Source organism: Girardinichthys multiradiatus, chromosome 22, assembly GCF_021462225.1.
Source record: "Girardinichthys multiradiatus isolate DD_20200921_A chromosome 22, DD_fGirMul_XY1, whole genome shotgun sequence".
NCBI lineage: Eukaryota > Metazoa > Chordata > Actinopteri > Cyprinodontiformes > Goodeidae > Girardinichthys > Girardinichthys multiradiatus.
Genome location: NC_061814.1, coordinates 9,089,008 through 9,104,323, shown reverse-complemented (window position 1 = coordinate 9,104,323; position 15,316 = coordinate 9,089,008). Strand labels below are relative to the sequence as shown.

The 15,316-nt window shown below is 39.2% G+C and overlaps 1 protein-coding gene across 3 annotated transcripts in view; it reads left to right on the top strand.

Annotated features, from left to right (window-relative positions):
• The window catches only part of LOC124859164 (attractin-like protein 1), a 482,005-nt gene that overhangs the window by 312,248 nt on the left and 154,441 nt on the right, over positions 1 to 15,316 (top strand). The window lies entirely within an intron of this gene.

The window sequence follows — 15,316 nt, the reverse complement described above, 5'->3', positions numbered from 1 at the left end:
GCTTCGTTCAACCATATCCCCCTTTTATTTTGCCATAACTGCCATAACTGCTGGTTTGATCTCATACACACCCACTGCTGTTTTGCTTTATTTTGTTTAGTTAGATATTTTGCCCTTTTGTGTAGAACTTTGTGTACACTTTGCTCTTTTGTTCTGTTTTTGCATTCCAGAATATACAAATTTACAATTTGCATGTTTGATTAGGTGAAGATCATTGGATCGAAGAGCTGATTGTATCAGGCTGATTGGTTTAATAAATTTTCACATAGATAAAGAGAAGGCGTTTTGTGTTTATTTTGTGCAACTGTGATTTGTCAGTCAAAATAAGGTTAAAGTTCCACATGTTTCGGCAGGAACGGTTGATTAAACAGTGACATCTCTGGTAATAGTTATCAATTATTACTGGGTATTTAATGGTTGTAATTATTAAAGGCGTTGAGCCACAATTACAACACCAGAAGACATCTCTGGTTTCAATTCATAAATGAGGATTTTTGGTTAAGAAATTAATTTTCTCAATTTAAGATTTTTAATTATAATTATTGATAAATATTAATTAATCAATAATCATAATCCTTACAATAATATTTCAATCATATGTGTTTTAACTTTAAGATTGTTTCATTTAATACTTGTTTAACTTGATAATCAAAGATGACTAATTTCATTTAATACTTGTAGAAAATGGAAAATCATCATACATTATTCCTTTGGTTACACTTCTTGGTTATACTTCTGCAAAAGATAAGACAGTTAATATGTGACGACACACAGGCCTCTCCAGTCTCTCAGTTCTAGAATATGAGAATATGTTGGTTTCACTCTCTACTGCTTCAACTGTGTATTTTAATAATTATTGCATGGATTACACAAAAGGATATTTATTGTAGTTTTTATGGATTTAACTGTGAGCAGTTAATGAATATTGCATGGATTACATGGAAAGATCTCACCTTATTATGACAGGTGTTGATTGAGTGAGTGGGGCACAGCCATAGGTGTAGAGGAAGAGCGGGGGGCCTCAGCAAGCAGCCCTGAGGGGAATCAGTGCTGAGGCTTAGAGCAGCAGACGTGTGGTTGCCACCTTCTGGGAGCACTCTAAGATAGATATATACGTAGATGAAATGCTAAAGCCTATTCTATACTTCCTATTTGCTTGAGCTAATTTTATTCATTGGAAGAGGTTTTTGCTGTAATTTCATATCTGCAACCAGATGTTTCCACACTTCTGTTTGGGAAGACTTGTCCTCAAGGCTTCAATGCTCTGCAGCTCAGCAGCTTCATCTTATGAAGACTGAAGCTCACTCTGTACTGCCTGACCTCTGCAGCGCTCAGACGCTATTACAGCGGCCCTTACATCAATTTCCCTAAATTAGATGTTTGCTCTTCTCTTCCATGAACCAATTAACATACTGTGTCGTTTATTTCCCCTCCACTCATTAAGGAGTTCTGCTCAGAGATGCTCCACTCTGAATTACAGGAGGGGAAGAAGTTGCCGCATAATGAAGAGAGCTTGATTAAAATTTAAGTTTAGAGGCTGTTCTGTTTGTTCAGGACGTGTCTGTGTTGCACTGTAACCGACAAGTTGGCTCATGGAGCTAATTATGCTGCAGTAAATGCTTCCCTGAGGTCTTTCACAGATTTTTTCAATACCTAAATGATGAGTAAAGTTAATTTTACTGAAAGGATTGTCAGAATTATGGAGCTGTTGAGCTTGAAGGCTTTTATTAAGACAACCAGTAGTATTTTGAATCTCTATGAAAACTTTTAAAATAAATCGTACAATGCATTTAGTTTGAGGAGCTGTTATTAAAACCCCTGGCCTCCACTGTTGTGCTGAGGTGACGTTATGCTCAGATTACTCAGTCCTTGGCTCGGCTAACCCCAATCTGTAGTTGAAGAGATTAGCCTGTCTGGACCACTGAATGCCAAATTACTTGTGTACGTGTGAGTTTTGAGTTTTTGTGTGTTTTAGTGCTGTATGTATGTTTGTATGTTTGGTTATGTAGCTGGCAATAGTGGAGGTGGCAGATTTACAGAAGAGGTTTAAATGTGAGCAACCGTAGCTGGGTTTCTGCTGATGACCACTGTGGCAACAAATCAAAAGGAAATGCACTGGAACTGGTTGCCAACTTTATTCTCTACAGTAATGCAGAAAGGCATTCACATGGCAGGCAAGCAATGACGGTGCACACATGTGCGGATAATCATTTAAAAAAAATCTTATTTTATTTACAGTAGCACTAAACAAAAACACTATTATAGTGCCTAACACAAACAACGAGATTAAGAAAAAAATAAAGTACAACACCAATATTGGCCTATAACACTTATAAACCTTCCCTCTGAAAGGGGTTGGAGCTCTTGGTCAAAAGTAAAGCTGCAGTCACACTGTTTTCTATATTGCCTTGGGTCTAAACGTGAGAAATGAGGGACATTTTGTGAAACATCAAGGCCTGTGATGTTTTTGAAGTATATGTGTCACTTTTGATGCACCCCCATCATAAAAGCTTTGTGCATACTGAGATCAATGATGTGGAATTTCACAGGGTTCTGCTGCTTCATTGGACAATGAAACTGAAACACCTGGTTTTAGACCACAATAATTTATTAGTATGGTGTAGGGCCTGCTTTTGCAGCCAATACAGCGTCAATTCGTCTTGGAAATGACATATATAAGTCCTGCACAGTGGTCAGAGGGATTTTAAGCCATTCGTCTTGCAGGATAGTGGCCAGGTCACTACGTGATACTGGTGGAGGAAAACGTTTCCTGACTCCTCCAAAACACCCCAAAGTGGCTCAATAATTTTTAGATCTGGTGACTGTGCAGGCCATGGGAGATGTTCAACTTCACTTTCATGTTCATCAAACCAATCTTTCACCAGTCTTGCTGTGGGTATTGGTGCATTGTCATCCTGATACACAGCACCGCCCTCAGGATACAATGTTTGAACCATTGGATGCACATGGTCCTCAAGAATGGTTCGGTAGTCCTTGGCAGTGACGCGCCCATCTAGCACAAGTATTGGGCCAAGGGAATGCCATGATATGGCAGCCCAAACCATCACTGATCCACCCCCATGCTTCACTCTGGGCATGCAACAGTCTGGGTGGTACGCTTCTTTGGGGCTTCTCCACACCGTAACTCTCCCGGATGTGGGGAAAACAGTAAAGGTGGACTCATCAGAGAACAATACATGTTTCACATTGTCCACAGCCCAAGATTTGCACTCCTTGCACCATTGCAACAAGACGTTTGGCATTGGCATGAGTGACCAAAGGTTTGGCTATCGCAGCCCAGCCGTGTATATTGACCCTGTGGAGCTCCCGACGGACAGTTCTGGTGGAAACAGGAGAGTTGAGGTGCACATTTAATTCTGCCGTGATTTGGGCAGCCGTGGCTTTATGTTTTTTGGATACCATCTGGGTTAGCACCCGAACATCCCTTTCAGACAGCATCCTCTTGCGTCCACAGTTAATCCTGTTCGATGTGGTTCGTCCTTCTTGGTGGTATGCTGACATTACCCTGGATACTGTGGCTCTTGATACATCACAAAGACTTGCTGTCTTGGTCACAGATGTGCCAGCAAGACATGCAACAACAATTTGTCCTCTTTTGAATTCTGGTATGTCACCCATAATGTTGTGTGCAATTCAATATTTTGAGCAAAACTGTGCTCTTACCCTGCTAATTTAACCTTCACACTCTGCTCTTACTGGTGCAATGTGCAATCAATGAAGACTGGCTACCAGGCTGGTCCAATTTAGCCATGAAACCTCCCACACTAAAATGACAGATGTTTCAGTTTCATTTTCCAACCCCTGTAGAGTCATGCTGTGTCCTTATAAGTAGTTATTTTTTTGGACTGTTGACATTCTGTGATACAGCTACTGGCAACAAAGACACAGAGAGCCTGAGGAGGAATCTTTTTGACATAACTGAAAGAAACAGCACCAATTTCCAGCTGCTGTACTGTCTGTAACTGAGGGGGCCACCATCAGCAGCTTTGGGTTCCCCCAGCGCTATGCAGTGTGTGCTCTAGTTGTATCCATTTGTTGCATTTCTTGGCCTATGTGCTCTAAATCAAGTCTTTCCTGCCTGATCTTAATCACCACTGACTTTTGAGCCATTTCTAGTTTCATATCCAGTTTTGAACTTCCAAAAACATGCACTGGCAACTCTTGCCTTTAGGTGTGTGTGTGCCTGTGTGTATGTGGTTATAGGTAGATGTCATCTGTCCTGTGTCTCTGTGTTTTACTGTGATGGACTAGTGACCTGTCCAGCTTGAATAGCTTTTCCTCTTATTACTAATAATTAGTAATTACAGTGCCATGCAGAAGTATCCCTGCCTACATTTTTACACATTTTGTAGTGTTACTTTCATGGTATGCATTTGTATTCTGATCCTTTTACTCTGATATCCCTAAAAATGTATTCAGCCCCCATACGTCAGTGCTGTGCAGAAAGACAATTACAGCTGCATGTTTATTTTTAGAAATGTCTCTACCAGCTTTGCATAGTCAGATTGGACAGAGAGAATCTGTGATTTAGGTCTGGTTTGGTTTGGTTTGGTTCACTTCACGATGCACTTTAGAAACCATTTAATGTCCTGCTGTTGCAGGAGCTGCTTGTCTGGAGCCTTATCTCAAGAAGAACATGCGAGGCAGTGAGCTTTCCAGCATGTCACCCTGTACCAAAGACAAATGCAGCAGTAAGGAAAAAGACAGCAGTGAGGGACATACAATGTGGTTCCCTGGTTGCACAGAGCTGGGTAGTGCAAAGACTTCAAGTTTTTGAATCAAATACATGTCTGATTTGTGTATCACTTGCTGTGTTTGGTAGTGTTTATTAACTGGGTGATTTCTGAACGCAGCTGGTTGCACAGGATTTTATCCAAGAGTATCAGAATAAAGGGAGTTGAACACATGCATGCCACACAGTTCAGATTTTGCAGCTGTAACAGATTTGTGAGTATTAATAATTTTTCTTCGACATTATAGTTAAACAGTACTTTGTTTTGTTTTGCCAAATAAACTCCCAGTAAAGACTGTTTTAATTTTAATTGTTGAGTTTTAAATAAGGGTATGGTTGTAAAAGTAACGACTAATATAACCCCCATGTCCTTGTGTATACCATCAGCAAGCACAAGTGGATGGAAAAATATATTATAAACGTGGATTACTGTAAATACCTACTGTAAGGAGAACTTCAAATATTGAAATCCACAGCAAGGAATATGCAACAATTTCCCTTTATTAACAGAGTGTGTTATTTTACTCGGTTAATGTCTGTTATTAACTTGCCTTCACAGCTAGGCTTCTGACCCCTTTTTTAAGTTCAGTTGAATTATCCAACAGTGCTCACATTTTGTTTACACCATTACTGATTTTCAGAAATTTCAAAGCAGGAGATGCTGTGAATGTTGATGCTTCCTTTGCTGCTATCAGCATTGGCCAGGTGACTGCCATCGGAGATCCAGATTACCGTAAACGTGTTCAGAGAGAAAGTGAGCAGCACTGAACGGCAACCAGCAAACTTCAAAAGCACCTAAAGGAGGAAGGTGGGAGGGAGGTCTGATGCTGCAGAGAGAGAGAAGGGGGGTACTCTCAGGGACACAGCAAGGACATCTCCCTGGAGCCATATGGTGGTTGGGATGGTTTTATACGGTTGTTTGTGTCTGTCTGTTCCGTTTAGGATTTTTACCAGAAAGTGCTGCAGGCCATCCATCTGTAATAATACCAATCCCTCCCTCCTTTCTCCTCAGTACCGTTTTTCTCAGTAGTTTCATATCGCCTTCCATTGGTTTTGTTTTTCTCTGCTGATATCCAAGGAATCTGCTCTCCGTCGGCATTGTGACTGATAACCAGTGATGACTAAAGGTGAGAAAAGGCAAACATTCTGTTATAAATCCACCCTGATTGGAGTAAAACAATTGATTTGACTCCTAAACTTTAGGAACGTTTGGTCCTTATGTGCAGCTATATGTTCATATGGAACTACTGTCTCTCTGTGTTGTAAATATTTGTTATACACCTTTATATACATGATTTACAGAAAAACACCTCTGATTTCTGGGGGCTTTGAAACATTTAGGGTGTTTTCACACCTTAGAGATTTAATCCATTTAAAATGAAACTCTGCTTCATTTTCCCCCATGGTGCAGTTAATTTGTGTAGATGTGAACACAGCAATCCTACTAGAGTTCTGAAAACAAACAACTCTACCGAAATCGTTTGAAGGAGTTGGTCTCAGTACGGTTCCAAACACACTATAAAGCGGTCCATTTATGGTGTGAATGTGATCCGAACTCGAACCGACACATCTACCAGGTATTCGCTGCAAGCTTGAGCCAAACACCTTCTCGCAGGCAGGTTTGCATTGAATGGTGGGATGCGGTAGACTAAACAAACTAATTAACTGTGTGTCTTTTTTGTAAAGCGTAATCCCCTTTCAAGACAGCTTCTCAAAATAATTTGGGGTACTTCTCAGATAATTGTCTCTGAGAAGGTACCCAGAAACACAATTGTTATCCATGTTCACCACAAATTTGTGGAAGTTTGTGGTGAAATATTAGGTACTTCTAAGGTGCATTGAGAGGGAGGGAAATCAATGTAAGGACTTGTACCACTTGTAGCATTGAGAAATAGCTTTGTTATCAGACCAGCGTGTTTTAGCTTGTGGCTTTAATCAGCACCAACCTTTATGAAAATGTGGAAAGAAAGCCCTTGTTCAGAAGAAGCAATAAGAACTCCCATTTGCAGTTTATTATAGGCAATGAAGGCAACACTGCAGACATGTTGAAGAGAGTTCACTGGTCAGATGAGGCTTAATTAGAACTTTTTGTGATTACCCATGGCCACCTGCATTTATAATAGACAAGCACAAAGTAGGAGTGGGACAAAAAATGATAAATGGTTTTCTTTATTTTGTTACTTTTTTTTCCACATAAAAGTCTGAAACGGGTCATGTTCATATTTTTACAGCCCCTATTACTTTGATTCCCCCAAATAAAATAAAGTGCAACCATCAACTTTCAGAAGCCACCTGTGTGTATTTTAATCTAAGTTTATATGCAGCTGTGCAGAAGTTTTCAGCAGTTATGTTAACTCTCTATTGCATAAAATCACTACTTATTACTTACACATGGTAAAAAATGTTTTCCGTGTTTTTATTACTTAAAATGAGGTAAATAACAAATGTGTAAAGAAAATTCTTAAAAAAAAGTTTAGTGGGGGATTGCTGGTAAATTGCTGCCATATGGCAACAATATGCAATCTTGGAATGTACCATAAAATCAATTTTTTTTTACCAAAAACTCATTTAAAACAAGATTCAACAAATCCATTTCATACTTAGTGAAAAGTTTACAGTAAAAACATTATACAAGTTCAACAGTTATCTGAAATGTCTAGTAATAACAACCCAGAACTTGGAACATCATTCATTCATTTTGTTTCACTTCATTTCATTAATTTTTCCCCACCACAACAGCTTGTGAAGGTCTCCCCTTCCTCTTGTTGCTCACCTTGCTCTTCATGCACAAGCATGAGGCCACCTGGATTTTGAAGTCCAGCAGTGGGAGATGGGACAGCTAATTCAGCCCTGTTCTCTTTCCCTCTCCAATAGAAGTAGGTGGGATGCAGCTTTTATGGAGGAAATGGGACAATATTTTACAGATAACCTACACAGTACCGTAAACCACAAATATTAAAAATATATATAATGTTTTTACCTTTAAAGTATAAGCAAAAGTTGTAGACATAGTCTCAGAGTAGTTTCATGCTATGCAAGTCAATGGGCCTCCATGCAGTTGAATGCACCTGGATGTTACCATATTTGTATACAGTTGCCATATGGCAACAATTGTATTTTAGCATATAAAAAACCCTTCTAATCTCAAAACTGAATTTAATGTTAAAAGATTAAAGTTTACTTACCTCAGATAGTTATTTAAATTTTTTATTTGATGAAACATTTTCAAAATTCTGAATAAATGCAATCATCTGGAGCCCCAGATTGATGATGTTCACATGTCAATTTTCTATGAGCAAAACGGACTGGCAAACAGGATAATCCTGGTCATGTGACCTCATACATTCCATTTCCATCAAACTAAAAGCCTGCTTTTTACAACAAACTCTAAAAACATAGATTTTATATCACAGCTTTTTTTAAAATGAAGATAAAGTAATTGTTGCCATATGTCAACATTACGCAATCTCAGAGCTGTTTAATCCATTTGAAAAAAAGAGTATGGCACATTTGCAAACCTGACAAGAAATGCAGGTCCATCTAAACTGAGAGATCCTATAAAAGAGGAATAATCAACAAAACAGCCATGAGGCTCATTATAACTTTGGAGATGCGGGGAAGACCCACAGCTTGGAGAATCTGTCCTCTGGACATCTACTAGTTGTGCCCTCCGCTAACCTGGCCTTCACAGAACATCAGCAAGAAGAAAACTATTAATAAAAGAAACCCATCAGGAAGTCATAATTAAAGTATGCAAAAACCCATGTAGGATTCACAGCAAACATGTGGAAAAGAGACTTTTGATGACAGGAAACCAAACCCAAACATTCTGGGCTGCATGCAAAACATTTTGTGTGGTGGAAAACTAACACCGTGAACACAGCATCCCATGGTGGATTACGGTGGTGGCAGCTTTATGCTGTGGGGACGATTTTCTTCTGCATGGACATTGAAGGTGGTCAAAGTCCAAAGGAAGATTTGTGGTGCCAATAACTAGGTGGTCTAAGAAGTAAACCTGTAAAGTTTAGCTTTCTGTAGGATGGTTACCATAAACACACATCCAGATCTGCAATAGAACAGTTTAGCAAATTAAGCAATATTATAATCAAGTAAATTATAATCAGTCAAAGTCCAGACCGAAATCTATTGAGAATCTTCACAGACATTCTCCATCCTATTTGACTGAGATTTAGCTATTTTGGCAAAAGACATTCACTCTCTGAATGTGCAAAGCTGGTTAGGATATACACAAAAGACTTGAAGCTATTATTGCAACAAGGATGGTTTTACAGGGACTAAATACAGATGCACCCCACATTTTAAAAAGTTTTAATTTGTGAAACATTTTAAAAAGCATTCTTAATTTTCCTTCTGCTTCAAGGTGCCGCACTGTTTTATGTTGGTCTATCACCTAAAATACAATCAAAATGCATTGTTTGGTTTGCGCCTGTGGCATCACATTTGGATATATTCAAGGGTATGAATACTTTTGCAAGGCACCGAAGAATGTTCCACTCCTTCCTGATTAATAATACGTCAATCAGAACATACAGTACTATCCAAACATTGGCAGAGTCGCAAAACTGTCAGGTTTCAACAGGGGGCAATAAAAAATGTTTATGTGTCTGGATCCCCTGCTCCTACAGTCTGCATTTCAAAGACTTTTGGAGAAGAAAAATCCTCTAACACTGATGTACGAGCGGTGTGTGGCAGTGATAGGAATGGCACATGAGTTGTTTTTTTGTTTGTTGTTGTTTTCAACCAAAAGCTTCCACAAGAAAGCTTTTGTCTGAGTAAATCTTGCTCTACTGGAATTATTTCTGCTGTTATTTGGGGCTCATTTCTTTCAATTATATGTAGTTGAGCCAACAGAGATTGAGGCGTTTATATATATATATATATATATATATATGTCCTTCTCAAAATATTAGCATATTGTGATAAAGTTAATTATTTTCCATAATGTCATGATGAAAATTTAACATTCATATATTTTAGATTCATTGCACACTAACTGAAATATTTCAGGTCTTTTATTGTCTTAATACAGATGATTTTGGCATACAGCTCATGAAAACCCAAAAGTCCTATCTCACAAAATTAGCATATTTTATCCGACCAATAAAGGAAAAGTGTTTTTAATACAAAAAACGTCAACCTTCAAATAATCATGTACAGTTATGCACTCAATACTTGGTCGGGAATCCTTTTGCAGAAATGACTGCTTCAATGCGGCGTGGCATGGAGGCAATCAGCCTGTGGCACTGCTGAGGTCTTATGGAGGCCCAGGATGCTTCGATAGCGGCCTTTAGCTCATCCAGAGTGTTGGGTCTTGAGTCTCTCAACGTTCTCTTCACAATATCCCACAGATTCTCTATGGGGTTCAGGTCAGGAGAGTTGGCAGGCCAATTGGGCACAGTGATACCATGGTCAGTAAACCATTTACCAGTGGTTTTGGCACTGTGAGCAGGTGCCAGGTCGTGCTGAAAAATGAAATCTTCATCTCCATAAAGCTTTTCAGCAGATGGAAGCATGAAGTGCTCCAAAATCTCCTGATAGCTAGCTGCATTGACCCTGCCCTTGATAAAACACAGTGGACCAACACCAGCAGCTGACACGGCACCCCAGACCATCACTGACTGTGGGTACTTGACACTGGACTTCTGGCATTTTGGCATTTCCTTCTCCCCAGTCTTCCTCCAGACTCTGGCACCTTGATTTCCGAATGACATGCAGAATTCGCTTTCATCCGAAAAAAGTACTTTGGACCACTGAGCGTCCAGTGCTGCTTCTCTGTAGCCCAGGTCAGGCGCTTCTGCCGCTGTTTCTGGTTCAAAAGTGTGAATGCGGCAGCTGTAGCCCATTTCTTGCACACGCCTGTGCACGGTGGCTCTGGATGTTTCTACTCCAGACTCAGTCCACTGCTTCCGCAGGTCCCCCAAGGTCTGGAATCGGCCCTTCTCCACAATCTTCCTCAGGGTCTGGTCACCTCTTCTCGTTGTGCAGCGTTTTCTGCCACACTTTTTCCTTCCCACAGACTTCCCACTCAGGTGCCTTGATACAGCACTCTGGGAACAGCCTATTTGTTCAGAAATTTCTTTCTGTGTCTTACCCTCTTGCTTGAGGGTGTCAATAGTGGCCTTCTGGACAGCAGTCAGGTTGGCAGTCTTACCCATGATTGGGGTTTTGAGTGATGAACCAGGCTGGGAGTTTTAAAGGCCTCAGGAATCTTTTGCAGGTGTTTAGAGTTAACTCGTTGATTCAGATGATTAGGTTCATAGCTCGTTTAGAGACCCTTTTAATGATATGCTAATTTTGTTAGATAGGAATTTTGGGTTTTCATGAGCTGTATGCCAAAATCATCCGTATTAAGACAATAAAAGACCTGAAATATTTCAGTTAGTGTGCAATGAATCTAAAATATATGAATGTTAAATTTTCATCATGACATTATGGAAAATAATGAACTTTATCACAATATGCTAATATTTTGAGAAGGACCAGTATATATATATATATATATATATATATATATATATATATATATATATATATATATATATATATATATATATATATATATATATATATATATATATATATACAGTGCCTCGCGAAAGTATTCGGCCCCCTTGAACTTTTCAACCTTTTGCCACATTTCAGGCTTCAAACATAAAGATATAAAATTCGAATTTTTTGTGAAGAATCAATAACAAGTGGGACACAATCGTGAAGTGGAATGAAATTTATTGGATGTGTCAAACTTGTTTAACAAACAAAAAACTGAAAAGTGGGGCGTGCAATATTATTTGGCCCCCTTGCGTTAATACTTTGTAGCGCCACCCTTTGCTGCAATTGCAGTTGCAAGTCGCTTGGGGTATGTCTCTATCAGTTTTGCACATCAAGAGACTGAAATTCTTGCCCATTCTTCCTTGCAAAACAGTTTGAGCTCAGTGAGGTTGGATGGAGAGCGTTCGTGAACAGCAGTCTTCAGCTCTTTCCACAGATTCTCTGTGGGATTCAGGTCTGGACTTTGACTTGGCCATTCCAACACCTGGATACATTTATTTGTGAACCATTCCAGTGTAGGTATATATATATATATATATATATATATATATATATATATATATATATATGCAGGGGTTGGACAATGAAACTGAAACACCTGTCATTTTAGTGTGGGAGGTTTCATGGCTAAATTGGACCAGCCTGGTAGCCAGTCTTCATTGATTGCACATTGCACCAGTAAGAGCAGAGTGTGAAGGTTCAATTAGCAGGGTAAGAGCACAGTTTTGCTCAACATATTGAAATGCACACAACATTATGGGTGACATACCAGAGTTCAAAAGAGGACAAATTGTTGGTGCTCGTCTTGCTGGCACATCTGTGACCAAGACATCAAGTCTTTGTGATGTATCAAGAGCCACGGTATCCAGGGTAATGTCAGCATACCACCAAGAAGGACGAACCACATCCAACAGGATTAACTGTGGATGCAAGAGGAAGCTATCTGAAAGGGATGTTCGGGTGCTAACCCGGATTGTATCCAAAAAACATAAAACCACGGCTGCCCAAATCACGGCAGAATTAAATGTGCACCTCAACTCTCCTGTTTCCACCAGAACTGTCCGTCGGGAGCTCCACAGGGTCAATATACACTGCCGGGCTGCTATAGCCAAACCTTTGGTCACTCCTGCCAATGCCAAACGTCGGTTTCAATGGTGCAAGGAGCGCAAATCTTGGGCTGTGGACAATGTGAAACATGTATTGTTCTCTGATGAGTCCACCTTTACTGTTTTCCCCACATCCGGGAGAGTTACGGTGTGGAGAAGCCCCAAAGAAGCGTACCACCCAGACTGTTGCATGCCCAGAGTGAAGCATGGGGGTGGATCAGTGATGGCTTGGGCTGCCATATCATGGCATTCCCTTGGCCCAATACTTGTGCTAGATGGGCGCGTCACTGCCAAGGACTACCGAACCATTCTTGAGGACCATGTGCATCCAATGGTTCAAACATTGTATCCTGAAGGCGGTGCTGTGTGTCAGGATGACAATGCACCAATACCCACAGCAAGACTGGTAAAAGATTGGTTTGATGAACATGAAAGTGAAGTTGAACATCTCCCATGGCCTGCACAGTCACCAGTTCTAAATATTATTGAGCCACTTTGGGGTGTTTTGGAGGAGCGAGTTAGGAAACGTTTTGCTCCACCAGTATCACATAGATTTCAAATAGCTTTATACTTTTTTTTTTTTTACCACGTAAGTTTTATTTTTTATTCCAGCGTGTACTAGATTTGTAGCAAGATCTTATGGCGCAGGAGCTCATAATACTAAAAGGCTACAATATTTCTTGTCAAAATAAAATTTGTCAGCATGTGACTTCAGCTGGTGAGGTAAGTGTAAGCTGTTATTATAGGCCCCAGATGGGAGTGTGTGTGCTTTAAACTGTGTTTTCTATTTCTATGTTTTAGACTTTGAAGGAAGTGGATCCTGAGATGCCTTGTTGTGTTGCACTAAACGTTGGTTTGCTTAAAAGGATAATTGCAAAAAACAGCATCAGGAAACAATTAGTCAACAAACAATAAAACAGAGACATCAGCAGTACTGTAGAAAAAAAAAGATGCTGTATTGAACTTTGAAAGTGTAGGATCCTTGTTGCATATAGAACTGTAAATTACAGTACTGTTGAGTTTCATAGCTGAAATGACATTTATGGTTTGTGAAATATAAAGATAAGACAGATGTTACCTCTATTTTCCTTATGATTAAAAGCTATTTGATTAGTCTACTTTAAAATTTGTTTTAGAAAGATGTAGTTCCTGTATTAAAGAATCAGAAAAATCATTCCGAAGCATTTTACAGCAGGACATATCAGTGAGTAATGTTTTAATGAAAGAGTGTACATTGTCTTTAATGATACTAAGATATCTGATGGGGGTCAACTTAATATCCACATGCATAGCAGGTCCCAAGGTTATCCAGCAGGAAATCATACTGCGTCCACCACTTTGCCTTCTTCCCATGGTGCATTCTGGTGCCATGCATTCCCCAGCTAAACAACACACTCGATGTGATTCAAAACATAATTCATCAGACCAAGCCACCTTCTTCCATTGCTCTGTAGTCCACCTCTGATGTATGTGTGCTCTTTGTGGTAGTTTCTACTAGTGGACAGCGACCAGTATGATCATCCTTACTGATCAGAATCAGCATTAACTTAGCAACAGTAGCATGTCTGTTGGATTGGACCATGTGTGCCGACCTTCACTCCCTATGTGCATAAATGTTCACTACTGTTCTTTCCTTGAACCAATGATGATAGATACTGACCACTGCAGACCAGATAAACCCCACAATAATTGCAGTTCTGCAGATACTCTTACCCAGTAGTCTAAGTATCCCAATTTGTCCCCTTTAAAACTTTCATACAACACATCAACGTTTAATGATGAAATGTTCACTTGTTGGCTAATGCATCCCACCCACTCGGAGGTGCAATGATGGGGGGTGATATTATTGAATTTCTCTGTCAGTGTAAGGTGACCAGATTTCTGAAATCAAATTGAGGACATTTCCAGCCAACAAATTAAAAAAAAATAAATGTCATCAACATATAATAAAAACAGTAGTACAGTTATAATTTCATTTATTTAAAAATATTTATTCCTAATTAAACATTAAAAATCAAGTGTAATTGCAGGAAAGCGTCTATCCACACTTACAGTAATAAAATGAATAAAGTCATGGCAGTAGTAATGTCTGTCTTCTTTCTTCTCTTCCTTCTTCTGTCACTCTTTCTTTCCCTCCTCTTAGCTTTACTCTTCTTTCTATCAGTGTATGTTCCTTCCTCTCTAACATATCACATTTTTCTCTGCTCTTCCAACTCTTTTAATTTTCCTCCTCTCTGCTCTTCTATCAGTCTTTCACTCCTCTAAAACAGAGACATAATATAATTACAATCCCCTCCAAAAACATTACAACATATAACATACTGAAAAATTACAATTTATCAAATAAAATAAGATTTTTGTTTCAGCAACCCTTTAGAAGTTGTTTATTTTGAGATGAGAAATTAAGATAATCCTAACATAATCTCATTAAAATATTAAAGTTTCTTTAATTATTTTGACTAGTTCCCTCAGCTGACTAAATGCCAAAATTGTTATATTTAGCCAACAAAACCCCAACTATTTTTACCTGGAGCTAAAAGCTCATACATCAGAAGAAATGCACATTTAACCAGGTGATTCTCTGTCCCTCCTTATCATGTTAGTTCATGCAGTTCTTGCCTCATTCAGTTTCCCTGTTACTGACTCCTGTATTTTTATGAGGAACTTTCATATGTCCAAAGTGAGTAGACAAACACTGCTCAGCCTGAAAGTCTGTGTTTACATATTACAACAATAAATTAACAAAACTAATAACTAGCTCTGAAAATATTAACTAAAGGTCAACAATCCATTCTAAAACGTCCTACTTTGGAGGAACCCTTGTTGACACTGTAGTTCCACTTTCCTTATTCAGGCTGCGCTTAAAAAGTTGATTTCTCCCTCACTC